General features: G+C 32.9%; 9 non-coding genes across 9 annotated transcripts; all 9 read left to right on the top strand.

Moving 5' to 3' along the window:
• Nucleotides 1–261: 261 nt before the first annotated feature.
• Nucleotides 262–335, top strand: TRNAI-GAU (transfer RNA isoleucine (anticodon GAU)). The gene has a single exon. It is a non-coding gene; the product is annotated as a tRNA-Ile (tRNA).
• Nucleotides 336–1920: 1585 nt separating this feature from the next.
• TRNAI-AAU (transfer RNA isoleucine (anticodon AAU)) lies at nucleotides 1921–1994 on the top strand. The gene has a single exon. It is a non-coding gene; the product is annotated as a tRNA-Ile (tRNA).
• Nucleotides 1995–3579: 1585 nt separating this feature from the next.
• On the top strand, nucleotides 3580–3653 carry TRNAI-AAU (transfer RNA isoleucine (anticodon AAU)). The gene has a single exon. It is a non-coding gene; the product is annotated as a tRNA-Ile (tRNA).
• A 1584-nt stretch (nucleotides 3654–5237) lies between these two features.
• Nucleotides 5238–5311, top strand: TRNAI-AAU (transfer RNA isoleucine (anticodon AAU)). The gene has a single exon. It is a non-coding gene; the product is annotated as a tRNA-Ile (tRNA).
• Nucleotides 5312–6900: 1589 nt separating this feature from the next.
• On the top strand, nucleotides 6901–6974 carry TRNAI-AAU (transfer RNA isoleucine (anticodon AAU)). Its single transcript has one exon. It is a non-coding gene; the product is annotated as a tRNA-Ile (tRNA).
• Nucleotides 6975–8563: 1589 nt separating this feature from the next.
• Nucleotides 8564–8637, top strand: TRNAI-AAU (transfer RNA isoleucine (anticodon AAU)). The gene has a single exon. It is a non-coding gene; the product is annotated as a tRNA-Ile (tRNA).
• A 1588-nt stretch (nucleotides 8638–10225) lies between these two features.
• On the top strand, nucleotides 10226–10299 carry TRNAI-AAU (transfer RNA isoleucine (anticodon AAU)). The gene has a single exon. It is a non-coding gene; the product is annotated as a tRNA-Ile (tRNA).
• Nucleotides 10300–11883: 1584 nt separating this feature from the next.
• On the top strand, nucleotides 11884–11957 carry TRNAI-AAU (transfer RNA isoleucine (anticodon AAU)). The gene has a single exon. It is a non-coding gene; the product is annotated as a tRNA-Ile (tRNA).
• Nucleotides 11958–13546: 1589 nt separating this feature from the next.
• On the top strand, nucleotides 13547–13620 carry TRNAI-AAU (transfer RNA isoleucine (anticodon AAU)). The gene has a single exon. It is a non-coding gene; the product is annotated as a tRNA-Ile (tRNA).
• Nucleotides 13621–14775: the final 1155 nt, after the last annotated feature.

Genomic DNA, 14775 nt, shown 5'->3' with positions numbered 1-14775 from the left:
TTAGATTTGCATATACTCCTTGTCTAAATTGTCTATTTTTATACTATTACTAGATGCCTTAATCTTTGTTATTATCCTATCTAATATTTATTTTTATTTTGTAATGTGGAAAGAAACTGGAGCATTTTTATGATACCCATGCTTCAAGTGACTCTATGGCTTAAGCTTTTTTTAAAAAAAATGAAATGCTATAAAAACAAAATATGATCTGTGCTTTGAGGTACATTTGCCAGTTTTGTGTTTGCTTGCAGGAATATCTGTGGCCGGTTAGCTCAGTTGGTTAGAGCGTGGTGCTGATAACGCCAAGGTCACGGGTTCGATCCCCGTATGGGCCATTTGCTTTTCTTGATGGACAAGAATGGAATAAGCTCATCGGTGGAGTGCATGAACACTTGAAAACATCATAGACACATATATCACAAAATCTCTTCAAATACATATCAGAAGCCAGTGGGAGTGTCATCCTTTGGCTGATGAAGATTTTTCTCTACATGGCTCAGTGACTTTTGTCTCAAATCAAGCAATATGGCATAACTAAGATATGCAAGGGCAAATTAATCAGTTATTATATTGCTGTTCAAACATAGAGGGCACTAGGTGTTACTAGAAGAAGAAGAAGATATGTGCTCCCCTCTCATTAGTGCACACTGAAGTAAAAAAAATGGAGAATTTCTAAAGACCAGAGCACAAGTAATGGATCTCTGCATTCTTATTGCATCTTTTCTTATTTCCAAATATTTGACATACTTCTGATTTGATAAGTTTAAAAATGAGTTTAAACAAAGGACACCACTGAAGATGATGGAATTTATATGAATTTTAAATGAAGATTTGCAATACTCATACATTGAATGAAAATGGAGCTTTGAACAAAAGGAAAATAAACAATGTTAGCTCCCACGAGATATGAACTCAGATTACTAGATTCAAAGTCCAGGGTGCTAACAATTACACCATGGAACCCTCACCTGAGCAATGGCATCTACTGAAGTGCGCTCATCTTTTAAATGCAAAGAAAAGAATTTCAATACTTTATATATATTATTTCAAGTTTCTAATAAGCTCAGGGATGCAATAGGTATTATGTAGAATATTTGTCCAAACCCAATGATAATATATAAAAAGTAACCTATTTTTTAAAGAAGATAGATACTAGAAACCTAAATGCCTAGGACCAATTTCAGTTGGAGCATCACCCCTTATGTTATCCTAGCATTGAATTGACAGTTTTTCTGTATTTCCATATATGCATATCAGCCACTTACAATTGTTTCAAGCTTTATAACAGAGGACTGCCTTTTTTATAGACCAAGGATGAAAGTCTCTTGTGAGTTAAGTCTGATAATGACATCATAATTTGTAAAAAAAGCTATAGTATGATTACAGAGTGTAGACTGAATAAAAAGTGCTTTCCTATGGATTGAAGTTTGTATTTTCTTAAGCTTTGCATTCCAAAATGGGCTAGCATTCTTTATTTCCAATGGGCACATTAAGCTACTTCCCCAATATATATTTTTTTGTGTTAAAAGTTATTCACACACAAATTGGTAAAACATACTAAATTTAATACATAATGGATTACATCCTGGGATTATCTTTTTCAACAATCTGTAAATTTACAATTAAAAATTGTGTATTAGATTTTTTAGATTGATTTTGCTTAGATTTGCATATACTCCTAGTCTAAATTGTCTATTTTTATACTATTACTAGATGCCATAATCTTTGTTATTATCCTATCTAATATTTATTTTTATTTTGTAATGTGGAAAGAAACTGGAGCATTTTTATGATACCCATGCTTCAAGTGACTCTATGGCTTAAGCTTTTTTTAAAAAAATGAAATGCTATAAAAACAAAATATGATCTGTGCTTTGAGGTACATTTGCCAGTTTTGTGTTTGCTTGCAGTAATATCTGTGGCCGGTTAGCTCAGTTGGTTAGAGCGTGGTGCTAATAACGCAAAGGTCATGGGTTCGATCCCTGTATGGGCCGTTTGCTTTTCTTGATGGACAAGAATGGAATAAGCTCATCGGTGGAGTGCATGAATACTTGAAAACATCATAGACACATATATCACAAAATCTCTTCAAATACATATCAGAAGCCAATGGGAGTGTCATCCTTTGGCTGATGAAGATTTTTCTCTACATGGCTCAGTGACTTTTGTCTCAAATCAAGCAATATGGCATAACTAAGATATGCAATGGGAAATTAATCAGTTATTATATTGCTGCTCAAACATAGAGGGCACTAGGTGTAACTAGAATAAGAAGAAGATATGTGCTCCCCTCTCATTAGTGCACACTGAAGTAAAAAAAATGGGGAATTTCTAAAGACCAGAGCACAAGTAATGGATCTCTGCATTCTTATTGCATCTTTTCTTATTTCTAAATATTTGACATACTTCTGATTTGATAAGTTTAAAAATGAGTTTAAACAAAGGACACCACTGAAGATGATGGAATTTATATGAATTTTAAATGAAGATTTGCAATACTCATACATTGAATGAAAATGGAGCTTTGAACAAAAGGAAAATAAACAATGTTAGCTCCCATGAGATATGAACTCAGATTACTAGATTCAAAGTCCAGGGTGCTAACAATTACACCATGGAACCCTCACCTGAGCAATGGCATCTACTGAAGTGCGCTCATCTTTTAAATGCAAAGAAAAGAATTTCAATACTTTATATATATTATTTCAAGTTTCTAATAAGCTCAGGGATGCAATAGGTATTATGTAGAATATTTGTCCAAACCCAATGATAATATATAAAAAGTAACCTATTTTTTAAAGAAGATAGATACTAGAAACCTAAATGCCTAGGACCAATTTCAGTTGGAGCATCACCCCTTATGTTATCCTAGCATTGAATTGACAGTTTTTCTGTATTTCCATATATGCATATCAGCCACTTACAATTGTTTCAAGCTTTATAACAGAGGACTGCCTTTTTTATAGACCAAGGATGAAAGTCTCTTGTGAGTTAAGTCTGATAATGACATCATAATTTGTAAAAAAAGCTATAGTATGATTACAGAGTGTAGACTGAATAAAAAGTGCTTTCCTATGGATTGAAGTTTGTATTTTCTTAAGCTTTGCATTCCAAAATGGGCTAGCATTCTTTATTTCCAATGGGCACATTAAGCTACTTCCCCAATATATATTTTTTTGTGTTAAAAGTTATTCACACACAAATTGGTAAAACATACTAAATTTAATACATAATGGATTACATCCTGGGATTATCTTTTTCAACAATCTGTAAATTTACAATTAAAAATTGTGTATTAGATTTTTTAGATTGATTTTGCTTAGATTTGCATATACTCCTAGTCTAAATTGTCTATTTTTATACTATTACTAGATGCCATAATCTTTGTTATTATCCTATCTAATATTTATTTTTATTTTGTAATGTGGAAAGAAACTGGAGCATTTTTATGATACCCATGCTTCAAGTGACTCTATGGCTTAAGCTTTTTTTAAAAAAATGAAATGCTATAAAAACAAAATATGATCTGTGCTTTGAGGTACATTTGCCAGTTTTGTGTTTGCTTGCAGTAATATCTGTGGCCGGTTAGCTCAGTTGGTTAGAGCGTGGTGCTAATAACGCAAAGGTCATGGGTTCGATCCCTGTATGGGCCGTTTGCTTTTCTTGATGGACAAGAATGGAATAAGCTCATCGGTGGAGTGCATGAATACTTGAAAACATCATAGACACATATATCACAAAATCTCTTCAAATACATATCAGAAGCCAATGGGAGTGTCATCCTTTGGCTGATGAAGATTTTTCTCTACATGGCTCAGTGACTTTTGTCTCAAATCAAGCAATATGGCATAACTAAGATATGCAATGGGAAATTAATCAGTTATTATATTGCTGCTCAAACATAGAGGGCACTAGGTGTAACTAGAATAAGAAGAAGATATGTGCTCCCCTCTCATTAGTGCACACTGAAGTAAAAAAAATGGGGAATTTCTAAAGACCAGAGCACAAGTAATGGATCTCTGCATTCTTATTGCATCTTTTCTTATTTCTAAATATTTGACATACTTCTGATTTGATAAGTTTAAAAATGAGTTTAAACAAAGGACACCACTGAAGATGATGGAATTTATATGAATTTTAAATGAAGATTTGCAATACTCATACATTGAATGAAAATGGAGCTTTGAACAAAAGGAAAATAAACAATGTTAGCTCCCATGAGATATGAACTCAGATTACTAGATTCAAAGTCCAGGGTGCTAACAATTACACCATGGAACCCTCACCTGAGCAATGGCATCTACTGAAGTGCGCTCATCTTTTAAATGCAAAGAAAAGAATTTCAATACTTTATATATATTATTTCAAGTTTCTAATAAGCTCAGGGATGCAATAGGTATTATGTAGAATATTTGTCCAAACCCAATGATAATATATAAAAAGTAACCTATTTTTTAAAGAAGATAGATACTAGAAACCTAAATGCCTAGGACCAATTTCAGTTGGAGCATCACCCCTTATGTTATCCTAGCATTGAATTGACAGTTTTTCTGTATTTCCATATATGCATATCAGCCACTTACAATTGTTTCAAGCTTTATAACAGAGGACTGCCTTTTTTATAGACCAAGGATGAAAGTCTCTTGTGAGTTAAGTCTGATAATGACATCATAATTTGTAAAAAAAGCTATAGTATGATTACAGAGTGTAGACTGAATAAAAAGTGCTTTCCTATGGATTGAAGTTTGTATTTTCTTAAGCTTTGCATTCCAAAATGGGCTAGCATTCTTTTTTTCCAATGGGCACATTAAGCTACTTCCCCAATATATATTTTTTTGTGTTAAAAGTTATTCATACACAACTTGGTAAAACATACTAAATTTAATACATAATGGATTACATCCTGGGATTATCTTTTTCAACAATCTGTAAATTTACAATTAAAAATTGTGTATTAGATTTTTTAGATTGATTTTGCTTAAATTTGCATATACTCCTAGTAAAATTGTCTATTTTTATACTATTACTAGATGCCTTAATCTTTGTTATTATCCTATCTAATATTTATTTTTATTTTGTAATGTGGAAAGAAACTGGAGCATTTTTATGATACCCATGCTTCAAGTGACTCTATGGCTTAAGCTTTTTAAAAAAAAATGAAATGCCATAAAAACAAAATATGATCTGTGCTTTGAGGTACATTTGCCAGTTTTGTGTTTGCTTGCAGTAATATCTGTGGCCGGTTAGCTCAGTTGTTTAGAGCGTGGTGCTAATAACGCCATGGTCACGGGTTCGATCCCCGTATGGGCCATTTGCTTTTCTTGATGGACAAGAATGGAATAAGCTCATCGGTGGAGTGCATGAACACTTGAAAACATCATAGACACATATATCACAAAATCTCTTCAAATACATATCAGAAGCCAGTGGGAGTGTCATCCTTTGGCTGATGAAGATTTTTCTCTACATGGCTCAGTGACTTTTGTCTCAAATCAAGCAATATGGCATAACTAAGATATGCAAGGGCAAATTAATCAGTTATTATATTGCTGCTCAAACATAGAGGGCACTAGGTGTTACTAGAAGAAGAAGAAGATATGTGCTCCCCTCTCATTAGTGCACACTGAAGTAAAAAAAAATGGAGAATTTCTAAAGACCAGAGCACAAGTAATGGATCTCTGCATTCTTATTGCATCTTTTCTTATTTCCAAATATTTGACATACTTCTGATTTGATAAGTTTAAAAATGAGTTTAAACAAAGGACACCACTGAAGATGATGGAATTTATATGAATTTTAAATGAAGATTTGCAATACTCATACATTGAATGAAAATGGAGCTTTGAACAAAAGGAAAATAAACAATGTTAGCTCCCACGAGATATGAACTCAGATTACTAGATTCAAAGTCCAGGGTGCTAACAATTACACCATGGAACCCTCACCTGAGCAATGGCATCTACTGAAGTGCGCTCGTCTTTTAAATGCAAAGAAAAGAAATTCAATACTTTATATATATTATTTCAAGTTTCTAATAAGCTCAGGGATGCAATAGGTATTATGTAGAATATTTGTCCAAACCCAATGATAATATATAAAAAGTAACCTATTTTTTAAAGGAGAAGATAGATACTAGAAACCTAAATGCCTAGGACCAATTTCAGTTGGAGCATCACCCCTTATGTTATCCTAGCATTGAATTGACAGTTTTTCTGTATTTCCATATTTGCATATCAGCCACTTACAATTGTTTCAAGCTTTATAACAGAGGACTGCCTTTTTTATAGACCAAGGATGAAAGTCTCTTGTGAGTTAAGTCTGATAATGACATCACAATTTGTAAATTAAGCTATAGTATGATTACAGAGTGAAGACTGAATAAAAAGTGCTTTCCTATGGATTGAAGTTTGTATTTTCTTAAGCTTTGCATTCCAAAATGGGCTAGCATTCTTTATTTCCAATGGGCACATTAAGCTACTTCCCCAATATATATTTTTTTGTGTTAAAAGTTATTCATACACAACTTGGTAAAACATACTAAATTTAATACATAATGGATTACATCCTGGGATTATCTTTTTCAACAATCTGTACATTTACAATTAAAAATTGTGTATTAGATTTTTTAGATTGATTTTGCTTAGCTTTGCATATACTCCTTGTCTAAATTGTCTATTTTTATACTATTACTAGATGCCTTAATCTTTGTTATTATCCTATCTAATATTTATTTTTATTTTGTAATGTGGAAAGAAACTGGAGCATTTTTATGATACCCATGCTTCAAGTGACTCTATGGCTTAAGCTTTTTTTTGAAAAAGTAAATGCTATAAAAACAAAATATGATCTGTGCTTTGAGGTACATTTGCCAGTTTTGTGTTTGCTTGCAGTAATATCTGTGGCCGGTTAGCTCAGTTGGTTAGAGCGTGGTGCTAATAACGCCAAGGTCACGGGTTCAATCCCCGTGTGGGCCATTTGCTTTTCTTGATGGACAAGAATGGAATAAGCTCATCGGTGGAGTGTATGAACACTTGAAAACATCATAGACACATATATCACAAAATCTCTTCAAATACATATCAGAAGCCAGTGGGAGTGTCATCCTTTGGCTGATGAAGATTTTTCTCTACATGGCTCAGTGACTTTTGTCTCAAATCAAGCAATATGGCATAACTAAGATATGCAAGGGCAAATTAATCAGTTATTATATTGCTGTTCAAACATAGAGGGCACTAGGTGTTACTAGAAGAAGAAGAAGATATGTGCTCCCCTCTCATTAGTGCACACTGAAGTAAAAAAAATGGAGAATTTCTAAAGACCAGAGCACAAGTAATGGATCTCTGCATTCTTATTGCATCTTTTCTTATTTCCAAATATTTGACATACTTCTGATTAGATAAGTTTAAAAATGAGTTTAAACAAAGGACACCACTGAAGATGATGGAATTTATATGAATTTTAAATGAAGATTTGCAATACTCATACATTGAATGAAAATGGAGCTTTGAACAAAAGGAAAATAAACAATGTTAGCTCCCACGAGATATGAACTCAGATTACAAGATTCAAAGTCCAGGGTGCTAACAATTACACCATGGAACCCTCACCTGAGCAATGGCATCTACTGAAGTGCGCTCGTCTTTTAAATGCAAAGAAAAGAAATTCAATACTTTATATATATTATTTCAAGTTTCTAATAAGCTCAGGGATGCAATAGGTATTATGTAGAATATTTGTCCAAACCCAATGATAATATATAAAAAGTAACCTATTTTTTAAAGGAGAAGATAGATACTAGAAACCTAAATGCCTAGGACCAATTTCAGTTGGAGCATCACCCCTTATGTTATCCTAGCATTGAATTGACAGTTTTTCTGTATTTCCATATTTGCATATCAGCCACTTACAATTGTTTCAAGCTTTATAACAGAGGACTGCCTTTTTTATAGACCAAGGATGAAAGTCTCTTGTGAGTTAAGTCTGATAATGACATCACAATTTGTAAATTAAGCTATAGTATGATTACAGAGTGAAGACTGAATAAAAAGTGCTTTCCTATGGATTGAAGTTTGTATTTTCTTAAGCTTTGCATTCCAAAATGGGCTAGCATTCTTTATTTCCAATGGGCACATTAAGCTACTTCCCCAATATATATTTTTTTGTGTTAAAAGTTATTCATACACAACTTGGTAAAACATACTAAATTTAATACATAATGGATTACATCCTGGGATTATCTTTTTCAACAATCTGTACATTTACAATTAAAAATTGTGTATTAGATTTTTTAGATTGATTTTGCTTAGCTTTGCATATACTCCTTGTCTAAATTGTCTATTTTTATACTATTACTAGATGCCTTAATCTTTGTTATTATCCTATCTAATATTTATTTTTATTTTGTAATGTGGAAAGAAACTGGAGCATTTTTATGATACCCATGCTTCAAGTGACTCTATGGCTTAAGCTTTTTTTTTGAAAAATTAAATGCTATAAAAACAAAATATGATCTGTGCTTTGAGGTACATTTGCCAGTTTTGTGTTTGCTTGCAGTAATATCTGTGGCCGGTTAGCTCAGTTGGTTAGAGCGTGGTGCTAATAACGCCAAGGTCACGGGTTCGATCCCCGTGTGGGCCATTTGCTTTTCTTGATGGACAAGAATGGAATAAGCTCATCGGTGGAGTGTATGAACACTTGAAAACATCATAGACACATATATCACAAAATCTCTTCAAATACATATCAGAAGCCAGTGGGAGTGTCATCCTTTGGCTGATGAAGATTTTTCTCTACATGGCTCAGTGACTTTTGTCTCAAATCAAGCAATATGGCATAACTAAGATATGCAAGGGCAAATTAATTAGTTATTATATTGCTGCTCAAACATAGAGGGCACTAGGTGTTACTAGAAGATGAAGAAGATATGTGCTCCCCTCTCATTAGTGCACACTGAAGTAAAAAAAATGGAGAATTTCTAAAGACCAGAGCACAAGTAATGGATCTCTGCATTCTTATTGCATCTTTTCTTATTTCCAAATATTTGACATACTTCTGATTAGATAAGTTTAAAAATGAGTTTAAACAAAGGACACCACTGAAGATGATGGAATTTATATGAATTTTAAATGAAGATTTGCAATACTCATACATTGAATGAAAATGGAGCTTTGAACAAAAGGAAAATAAACAATGTTAGCTCCCACGAGATATGAACTCAGATTACAAGATTCAAAGTCCAGGGTGCTAACAATTACACCATGGAACCCTCACCTGAGCAATGGCATCTACTGAAGTGCGCTCGTCTTTTAAATGCAAAGAAAAGAAATTCAATACTTTATATATATTATTTCAAGTTTCTAATAAGCTCAGGGATGCAATAGGTATTATGTAGAATATTTGTCCAAACCCAATGATAATATATAAAAAGTAACCTATTTTTTAAAGGAGAAGATAGATACTAGAAACCTAAATGCCTAGGACCAATTTCAGTTGGAGCATCACCCCTTATGTTATCCTAGCATTGAATTGACAGTTTTTCTGTATTTCCATATTTGCATATCAGCCACTTACAATTGTTTCAAGCTTTATAACAGAGGACTGCCTTTTTTATAGACCAAGGATGAAAGTCTCTTGTGAGTTAAGTCTGATAATGACATCACAATTTGTAAATTAAGCTATAGTATGATTACAGAGTGAAGACTGAATAAAAAGTGCTTTCCTATGGATTGAAGTTTGTATTTTCTTAAGCTTTGCATTCCAAAATGGGCTAGCATTCTTTATTTCCAATGGGCACATTAAGCTACTTCCCCAATATATATTTTTTTGTGTTAACAGTTATTCATACACAACTTGGTAAAACATACTAAATTTAATACATAATGGATTACATCCTGGGATTATCTTTTTCAACAATCTGTAAATTTACAATTAAAAATTGTGTATTAGATTTTTTAGATTGATTTTGCTTAGATTTGCATATACTCCTAGTCTAAATTGTCTATTTTTATACTATTACTAGATGCCTTAATCTTTGTTATTATCCTATCTAATATTTATTTTTATTTTGTAATGTGGAAAGAAACTGGAGCATTTTTATGATACCCATGCTTCAAGTGACTCTATGGCTTAAGCTTTTTTTAAAAAAATGAAATGCTATAAAAACAAAATATGATCTGTGCTTTGAGGTACATTTGCCAGTTTTGTGTTTGCTTGCAGTAATATCTGTGGCCGGTTAGCTCAGTTGGTTAGAGCGTGGTGCTAATAACGCAAAGGTCATGGGTTCGATCCCTGTATGGGCCATTTGCTTTTCTTGATGGACAAGAATGGAATAAGCTCATCGGTGGAGTGCATGAATACTTGAAAACATCATAGACACATATATCACAAAATCTCTTCAAATACATATCAGAAGCCAATGGGAGTGTCATCCTTTGGCTGATGAAGATTTTTCTCTACATGGCTCAGTGACTTTTGTCTCAAATCAAGCAATATGGCATAACTAAGATATGCAATGGCAAATTAATCAGTTATTATATTGCTGCTCAAACATAGAGGGCACTAGGTGTAACTAGAATAAGAAGAAGATATGTGCTCCCCTCTCATTAGTGCACACTGAAGTAAAAAAAATGGGGAATTTCTAAAGACCAGAGCACAAGTAATGGATCTCTGCATTCTTATTGCATCTTTTCTTATTTCTAAATATTTGACATACTTCTGATTTGATAAGTTTAAAAATGAGTTTAAACAAAGGACACCACTGAAGATGATGGAATTTATATGAATTTTAAATGAAGATTTGCAATACTCATACATTGAATGAAAATGGAGCTTTGAACAAAAGGAAAATAAACAATGTTAGCTCCCACGAGATATGAACTCAGATTACTAGATTCAAAGTCCAGGGTGCTAACAATTACACCATGGAACCCTCACCTGAGCAATGGCATCTACTGAAGTGCGCTCATCTTTTAAATGCAAAGAAAAGAATTTCAATACTTTATATATATTATTTCAAGTTTCTAATAAGCTCAGGGATGCAATAGGTATTATGTAGAATATTTGTCCAAACCCAATGATAATATATAAAAAGTAACCTATTTTTTAAAGAAGATAGATACTAGAAACCTAAATGCCTAGGACCAATTTCAGTTGGAGCATCACCCCTTATGTTATCCTAGCATTGAATTGACAGTTTTTCTGTATTTCCATATATGCATATCAGCCACTTACAATTGTTTCAAGCTTTATAACAGAGGACTGCCTTTTTTATAGACCAAGGATGAAAGTCTCTTGTGAGTTAAGTCTGATAATGACATCATAATTTGTAAAAAAAGCTATAGTATGATTACAGAGTGTAGACTGAATAAAAAGTGCTTTCCTATGGATTGAAGTTTGTATTTTCTTAAGCTTTGCATTCCAAAATGGGCTAGCATTCTTTTTTTCCAATGGGCACATTAAGCTACTTCCCCAATATATATTTTTTTGTGTTAAAAGTTATTCATACACAACTTGGTAAAACATACTAAATTTAATACATAATGGATTACATCCTGGGATTATCTTTTTCAACAATCTGTAAATTTACAATTAAAAATTGTGTATTAGATTTTTTAGATTGATTTTGCTTAAATTTGCATATACTCCTAGTAAAATTGTCTATTTTTATAATATTACTAGATGCCTTAATCTTTGTTATTATAATATCTAATATTTATTTTTATTTTGTAATGTGGAAAGAAACTGGAGCATTTTTATGATACCCATGCTTCAAGTGACTCTATGGCTTAAGCTTTTTTAAAAAAAATGAAATGCCATAAAAACAAAATATGATCTGTGCTTTGAGGTACATTTGCCAGTTTTGTGTTTGCTTGCAGTAATATCTGTGGCTGGTTAGCTCAGTTGTTTAGAGCGTGGTGCTAATAACGCCATGGTCACGGGTTCGATCCCCGTATGGGCTGTTTGCTTTTCTTGATGGACAAGAATGGAATAAGCTCATCGGTGGAGTGCATGAACACTTGAAAACATCATAGACACATATATCACAAAATCTCTTCAAATACATATCAGAAGCCAGTGGGAGTGTCATCCTTTGGCTGATGAAGATTTTTCTCTACATGGCTCAGTGACTTTTGTCTCAAATCAAGCAATATGGCATAACTAAGATATGCAAGGGCAAATTAATCAGTTATTATATTGCTGCTCAAACATAGAGGGCACTAGGTGCTACTAGAAGAAGAAGAAGATATGTGCTCCCCTCTCATTAGTGCACACTGAAATAAAAAAAATGGAGAATTTCTAAAGACCAGAGCACAAGTAATGGATCTCTGCATTCTTATTGCATCTTTTCTTATTTCCATATATTTGACATACTTCTGATTTGATAAGTTTAAAAATCAGTTTAAACAAAGGACACCACTGAAGATGATGGGATTTATATGAATTTTAAATGAAGATTTGCAATACTCATACATTGAATGAAAATGGAGCTTTGAACAAAAGGAAAATAAACAATGTTAGCTCCCACGAGATATGAACTCAGATTACTAGATTCAAAGTCCAGGGTGCTAACAATTACACCATGGAACCCTCACTTGAGCAATGGCATCTACTGAAGTGCGCTCGTCTTTTAAATGCAAAGAAAAGAAATTCAATACTTTATATATATTATTTCAAGTTTCTAATAAGCTCAGGGATGCAATAGGTATTATGTAGAATATTTGTCCAAACCCAATGATAATATATAAAAAGTAACCTATTTTTTAAAGGAGAAGATAGATACTAGAAACCTAAATGCCTAGGACCAATTTCAGTTGGAGCATCACCCCTTATGTTATCCTAGCATTGAATTGACAGTTTTTCTGTATTTCCATATTTGCGTATCAGCCACTTACAATTGTTTCAAGCTTTATAACAGAGGACTGCCTTTTTTATAGACCAAGGATGAAAGTCTATTGTGAGTTAAGTCTGATAATGACATCACAATTTGTAAATTAAGCTATAGTATGATTACAGAGTGAAGACTGAATAAAAAGTGCTTTCCTATGGATTGAAGTTTGTATTTTCTTAAGCTTTGCATTCCAAAATGGGCTAGCATTCTTTATTTCCAATGGGCACATTAAGCTACTTCCCCAATATATATTTTTTTGTGTTAAAAGTTATTCATACACAACTTGGTAAAACATACTAAATTTAATACATAATGGATTACATCCTGGGATTATCTTTTTCAACAATCTGTAAATTTACAATTAAAAATTGTGTATTAGATTTTTTAGATTGATTTTGCTTAGCTTTGCATATACTCCTTGTCTAAATTGTCTATTTTCATACTATTACTAGATGCCTTAATCTTTGTTATTATCCTATCTAATATTTATTTTTATTTTGTAATGTGGAAAGAAACTGGAGCATTTTTATGATACCCATGCTTCAAGTGACTCTATGGCTTAAGCTTTTTTTTTGAAAAATGAAATGCTATAAAAACAAAATATGATCTGTGCTTTGAGGTACATTTGCCAGTTTTGTGTTTGGTTGCAGTAATATCTGTGGCCGGTTAGCTCAGTTGGTTAGAGCGTGGTGCTAATAACGCCAAGGTCACGGGTTCGATCCCCGTATGGGCCATTTGCTTTTCTTGATGGACAAGAATGGAATAAGCTCATCGGTGGAGTGCATGAACACTTGAAAACATCATAGACACATATATCACAAAATCTCTTCAAATACATATCAGAAGCCAGTGGGAGTGTCATCCTTTGGCTGATGAAGATTTTTCTCTACATGGCTCAGTGACTTTTGTCTCAAATCAAGCAATATGGCATAACTAAGATATGCAAGGGCAAATGAATCAGTTATTATATTGCTGTTCAAACATAGAGGGCACTAGGTGTTACTAGAAGAAGAAGAAGATATGTGCTCCCCTCTCATTAGTGCACACTGAAGTAAAAAAAATGGAGAATTTCTAAAGACCAGAGCACAAGTAATGGATCTCTGCATTCTTATTGCATCTTTTCTTATTTCCAAATATTTGACATACTTCTGATTTGATAAGTTTAAAAATGAGTTTAAACAAAGGACACCACTGAAGATGATGGAATTTATATGAATTTTAAATGAAGATTTGCAATACTCATACATTGAATGAAAATGGAGCTTTGAACAAAAGGAAAATAAACAATGTTAGCTCCCACGAGATATGAACTCAGATTACTAGATTCAAAGTCCAGGGTGCTAACAATTACACCATGGAACCCTCACCTGAGCAATGGCATCTACTGAAGTGCGCTCGTCTTTTAAATGCAAAGAAAAGAAATTCAATACTTTATATATATTATTTCAAGTTTCTAATAAGCTCAGGGATGCAATAGGTATTATGTAGAATATTTGTCCAAACCCAATGATAATATATAAAAAGTAACCTATTTTTTAAAGGAGAAGATAGATACTAGAAACCTAAATGCCTAGGACCAATTTCAGTTGGAGCATCACCCCTTATGTTATCCTAGCATTGAATTGACAGTTTTTCTGTATTTCCATATTTGCATATCAGCCACTTACAATTGTTTCAAGCTTTATAACAGAGGACTGCCTTTTTTATAGACCAAGGATGAAAGTCTCTTGTGAGTTAAGTCTGATAATGACATCACAATTTGTAAATTAAGCTATAGTATGATTACAGAGTGAAGACTGAATAAAAAGTGCTTTCCTATGGATTGAAGTTTGTATTTTCTTAAGCTTTGCATTCCAAAATGGGCTAGCATTCTTTATTTCCAATGGGCA

This window comes from Pseudophryne corroboree, chromosome 11 (genome assembly GCF_028390025.1).
Source record: "Pseudophryne corroboree isolate aPseCor3 chromosome 11, aPseCor3.hap2, whole genome shotgun sequence".
In the NCBI taxonomy this organism is placed as follows: Eukaryota; Metazoa; Chordata; class Amphibia; order Anura; family Myobatrachidae; genus Pseudophryne; species Pseudophryne corroboree.
The sequence above is the reverse complement of the archived record's forward strand: the minus strand, read 5'-3'. Positions and strand labels throughout refer to the sequence as shown.